This window comes from Oryctolagus cuniculus, chromosome 7, assembly GCF_964237555.1.
Source record: "Oryctolagus cuniculus chromosome 7, mOryCun1.1, whole genome shotgun sequence".
Taxonomy (NCBI): Eukaryota; Metazoa; Chordata; class Mammalia; order Lagomorpha; family Leporidae; genus Oryctolagus; species Oryctolagus cuniculus.
In genome coordinates, this window is record NC_091438.1 from 57,564,512 (window position 1) to 57,570,546 (window position 6,035).

Below are 6,035 nucleotides of genomic sequence, written 5' to 3' on the forward strand. Positions count from 1 at the left end.
TCCTCTCCATAACATCAGCTGGGATTCCCAAAGAGAAGGGACCAGAGCATTGGAAACAGGTGTTGATGAACTTTTAAACTGTCCCCATCTACAAACGTGATTTGAACGCCTACCATCACAGCACAGGCTAACTCTGTTGCTGGCCTGACATTATCTGGCACTTTCTGGCAAGTCCGACCACTGATAAAAACTCACGTGTGGTTTCTCAGACCTGACCATAGGCAAGTGCAGGACCATTGTTCTCCCGAGGGCCTTGGATTGACCCAGTCCTCCCACCTCTCTAGGGTGGAGTTCTCAAGAATAACTCTACAAAGTGCTGGGAATGCTGTATCCTGAGATAAGGAGGGAGCTGGCTGGAGCAGCTGGAGCTCTGCCTCGCCCCACCCCCAAGAGGATGTCCTTCCATGCTTCGGCCCAGTGTGTCTCGGGACCCCAAGGTCGCTCTCCCAGGTGGGCTGCTTTTCCAGGTTTCCCAGCTTTGAGCAAGTGGAGCATTCGCAGAAGAGACTTCATCTGCTCCAGGCACCCGCTGCTGCCTGTCTGTGAGTGCTACGTGCTCTGCATGTAGCTCCCGGGGTGTGGGCGTGTTCTGTCTCCCCAGGTTCAGACAGGTTGATTAGCAGTGCACAGTGAACCTGAACCACAGCGAATGCCAAGGCTTTACCCAACAGGGCTCACGTGGGAAAGCGGCCCATCGCACACCAGCCTTGGGGCACAGCCAATGCCTGGCCAACAGAAGGGAGCTGTGGTCAAGGTCCCAGGCCCCCGTAGGACCACGCTTGCCCATGTGCGCTCCTGGCCTTCATCCCGAGGTCTTTCTCGGAGGCCAGGGCAGAGGTCCGGCAGGCTGCAGAAAGTTGTGAAGATGCTGACTCCCCGCCCCCAGCCCTTACCCCTTGCCTCCTCCCTCCCTGCTCCCCTCCAAGGTCCATAAAACTGCCCAGGCCTTTTGCTTGGGGATGAGGTAGCCCCCCCTCCTTGTTAGCAGGTGCACTGCTATTCTGCAGCGGAAGACAGAAAGGGGAAGCTGCTGTGTCCTCCACCTGGAGACCCTTGTTTCGATCAGCACAGTGAGGGCTTTACGCGTTTCATTTATGGCTTGTTTTAATTGGCAGTTCTGATACCTAAAAGCTCAAGGTGCACTCTCTCCCCCTCTCTCTCTCTCTCTCCCACCTCCCCCAGCTCACCCCCTGGACACCTCCTCCCCCTCGCCCAGCTCTTGATACCTTCTCTTGCAATTTTCATACCCATCAGATCAGGTCAGAGGGACAGTGCCCAAAAAACAGACAACATTTTTCAGCATTGGCTGTACAGGGAACACAATGCTATGAGCTTTGTTAAAGACAATAACTAGGGGCAGGTGTTTGGCCTAATATTTGAGACACCTTCATATCATGTGAGTGCCTGGTACAGGCTCCTGATGTCCACTTTCTTGCTAATGCAAACCATGGGAGGCAGCAGGTGATGGCTTAGGTAATTGTGTTCCTGCCACTCACATGACAGACCTGGATTGAATTCCTAGCTCCCAGCTTTGGCCCCAGACTTTGCAGCATTTGGAGTGTGAACCAGTAGCTCTCAGTCTCCCTATTAAATAAAAACTTTTAAAAATATTAATCAGGAGGTCCTTGGGCCAAGGCAGCATCAACACCTGCGTACCTTACCCCACTCAGGCTTAGCTGCAGCTGTGCTGGTTCAAGTCCTGGCTGCCCCACTTCTGGTCTAGTTCCCTGCTAATGTGTCTCAGAGAGCAGCAGAGGATGACGCCTGTCTTTGGGCCCCCGCACCCATGTAGGACAGCCAGATGGAGTTCTGGGCTCCTGGCTTCTGCCTGGCCCAGCCCTGACCATTATGACCATTTGAAGAGTGAATCAGTAGATAGAAGCACTCTCTCTCTCTCCCTTTCTCTCTCTCTCCCCTCCCCACTATTCCCCCCATCTCAAATAAGTCTCCAAAAAACCACTTCAGTGTAAATGGTAAAATGAAACTTAACCAGTCAGAAGCTGCCACCTAACCTCTCACCGGAGATTTTACCAATCAGAAACCACCAGCTAACCAATATCCTAGAGACCTTCCATTTGAACCAATCAAATGTTTGCTTTGTTTCCTTTCCTGAACACCTTAGAACAGTTATGCCTTCCTCACCCCGGCGGTGGGGGATGGGCCTGAACTGTGTGTGGTTTGGTGCTGCCTGGTTCATGAGTCGCTGTCTGCTCACATAATCGCTTCCAAACTTGATTGCGCCTGAGCTCACCTGTCCACTGCTTGACATGCATCACCTTGACAATTATTACGTGCCTCATCAGCAGAGTTGCTCTCATTGGTGATGACCGTGTGCAGACACACTCCTGAATGGATCAGGAGTGACTGGACAATGAGATTTGGGAGGGTGGGCAGTGACTATGCTGTCAATCTTACCACGTTCCTCCCTGCCAACCCAGAGCACTCACAGTCCCACATACAGGGAGGGGTGGGGTGAAGGCGTGGAGCGGGGGTTCAGGGAAGGCAGCGGGTCTGTCTTTGGGTCCTGAAGCCCTTCCTGCCAGCTCAGTGTCTCCTCTCATCCTGAGATCAAGGCACAGGGCTTTTAGACTGCAACTGAGGCTGGTGTTGTGACAGACAGGTGAAGCCACTACTTGCGATGCTGCTCATTCGAGTCCCAGCTGCTCTGCTTCTAATCCAGCAGCTAACGTACCTGAGAAGGCAGCAGAGGATGGCCCAAGATCTTGAGCCCCTGCCACCCACGTGGGAGACCCAGATGGAGTGCTGGGCTCCTGGCTCCAGCCTGGCCCAGCCCTGGTTGTTTGGAGCCAGCTGGGGAGTGAATCAGCACATCTCTCTCCCTTGCTCCATGTCACTCTGCCTTTCAAATAAATGAGTAAATCTTTTAAAAAGACCACATCCATCAAGATAGATGAAGCCTTTGAAGACTATAGTGAAAGTTTACACAAATCTGATTATCCCCCTCAGTGAACCAAATTACAGTGAATTCTCTCAACAAGATTAGTGTCAAGTAGATTTGCTGAATTTACTGCCAGCAGCCTTGGCTGGTAATGGGAGAGAACAGAACTGACAGGGACCTCTGTTCTGAGCCCTCCCCTCCACTCTCCTTTCGAAACCCTCCCTTCTCTGAAGCCTCCAGGTGGTCAATGGGGAGAGCTGGAACCCACACGTGCCCTCTGCTCGGTAAGCTGCAGCCAGCGGGGCACTGTCGTCCCTTCCTGACCACGCTCGGCCCTGTCTTTCCCTCCTCATCGCCTCCACAGCTTTGTTCCTGCCCACTGGGGAGCAATAACGGAACCAAAGGTTGGGGCTGAGACAGAAGTGAATTGGGCGCGAATTGCCCGGTAATTGGGCACAGCCTTCCTCCATCATTTCCCAACTCAGAAATTTCATTAAGATCTAAATCTAAAGCCATTTCCCCTTTGGAGTCATCCTGCCTGGTGTTCTCTTTGGCATTTGCTTTCTAAATCTCTCTTCCATGTGCCAGGAGAAGGGGAACTGTCATTGGTCCTAATGGTCCATCTCCACTGTCCCTTCCGCCTGATCAAGTGGTGTCCCACCCCTCACTTCCTCCAGTCTCACCACAGCCCAGCTTGGGAGGTGGACTGTTAGCTCCCTTGTGCAAAATAATGGGGGTAAAGCCGTGATGAGACCTCAGTGGGCTCTGGGCTCTGCCCAGCTCTGTCTACACGTCTTGGCATTCATCTCTGCACATCCAAGGCTGCCCACTTGGGACATCTGCATGCCTGGAAAACCAGGAGTGCCAGAGAACTGAAAGCCCCAGAAATAGCCCTCAGCAATGGACTGCTACTTCCTCCCCAGCTGACTCTGCGGCGTGTCCCACACCATCCCTACGGTCCCCAGCAGGACTGGGCTCCGGCACTCACGGGCTTGATAACACCGGTTTTATAGCATCTTCCCCTTCCCTGTCTCACCTGCCCACCCTCAATGAGCATTTCCTGGGATCTCTTCCCAAAAAACCCTTTGCACTCACATCCTTGTCTCAGGATCTATTTCAGAGAAACCCAAACCAAGAAAAGAGCCTTCTATTTTGGGTCCCCTGTGGTGGCAGTGGCAATGGCAGAGGTGGTGGGTCTCCCTGGAGCTCCCAGTGGTGCACAGGTGTGTTCCACACGGGTTTAAGGTGGAATGATCTGTCCTCACCAGGAGGTGCAAATCCTGGTACTGGGCAGTGTGCGAGGCCTCTGAGCCTTGTCCTGCAACCCTTGGCCCTGCTAAAAGGGCTTGAGCAGTTCAGGAACATACAGGCTATAGTCTGCCTGTTGCCAGCCTTCTGGGGTATGGGAATCTGAAATGCAGGATGGAGGGACCCTGGGTCAGCCTCTTCCAGCAAAAGGGCCTTCCTGGGGTGACTTCTCAAGCTCTGGCTCCTCCTTACAGGCTGCAAATGACAGGGCCAGCGTCTTACTGCCTGGCATCTCCATTCTGCGGTGGGCACTCCTGAGAGGGCAACAGGCAGCACAAAGCACCAGGATCCAGGAGACACCGGGAAATGCTCAGAAACCCTGAGTTCAGAGTGCATTTATTCAACATATTTTCCTTGTTTGCTTTTCAGTTCATAATCCTAGCTGAGTGACCTTAGGTAGCCTGCTTCACCACTCTGTGCATTGTTCATCCATCCATTCACTTAACTTTCATAGCTATGATCCAGGAGGGCTAGGTGCACAGATACAGAGAGGAAGAGCTTGGTGCCTGCCTTCAGGAATCTCCCAGTCCAGTGGGGCAGACACAGATGGGCCATGCTGCTCTAGTCTGGATGTGAGTTTGGATATATTCAGTGTCCCCCAAAGGCCCATGTAATTAAGGCTTAGGTCCTAAAGTCATGCTAATCATGCAGAGAGGGTGGAAACTTTATCCAATTATGGAATCCAATTATGGATTTGGAGGTGGGCCTTTGGGAGTTGATTGAATGGGACTGGGTCATTAGGGTGGAGTCACTATGATTGTCTTTTTTTCTTTTTCCTTTTTAAAGATTTATTTTATGTTTTTGAAAGTCAGAAAGAGAGAGAGAGAGAGAGAGAGAGAGAGAGAGAGGTCTTCTATCCTTTGGTTCACTCCCCAAATGGCCACAATGACCAAGGCTGGGCCAGGAACCAGGAGTCTCTTCTGGGTCTCCCAGGTGGGTAGCAGGGGCAGAGGGAGTTGGACCATCTCCTGCTGCTTTTCCAGGTGCATTAACAGGGAATTGGATCAGAAGTGGAGCAGCCAGGACTCTAACTAGTGTCCATATGGAATGCTGGTGCTGCAGGCAACAGCTTAACCTGCTGCACCACAGTCCTTTGTCTTTATGAGGGGCCACACAGCCACCGATGCACATGCTCCCTCTTGCCATGTGATGCTGTGCACTTCCTCAGGACTCTGCCAGCGAGAACACCACCACCAAAGGCCAAACCAAAGGCCAGCTGATCTTGGACTGTGAACCTCCAGAACCACAAGGTGAAACTCCCTTGTCTTGGGCGTTTCTCTGTAATAATGAAAAGCTGAGTAATACATGTGCTATGAGAGAGAGTAACTAACGATGCCACGAGAAGCAGCTCTTGGAGAGGCCTCCAACCTAGCTTAGAAGGCCAGGAAAGGTGGAGAGCTGCCACCTGAGATGAGTCTTGAAGTAGCTGTCAATAAAGGGAACAGCATCTACATTGGGAGGGACAGCACATGAACAGATGGGGAGGGCAGAGAAACCAGAGGGAGATGGGTCCTGCAGCTTTTTTTTTTAATCATATTATTTTTATTTACTTTAAATGCAGAGTGATAGAGAGAGAGATGGAGACATCTGCTGGTTCACTCCCCAAAAGGCTGCAATGACCAGTTCTGGGCCAGAATGAAGCCAGGATCCAGGAACTCCATGTGGGTGTCCCACCTGGGTGGCAGGGGCAATGCACCATCTTCTGCTGTCTCCCAGATGCATTAGGAGGGATCTGGATCAGAAGGCGAGTAGCCAGGCATGAACTGGTATTCCCATATGGGAGGCCAGCATTATAAGTAGCAACGTAACTCACTGTATCCTAACACGG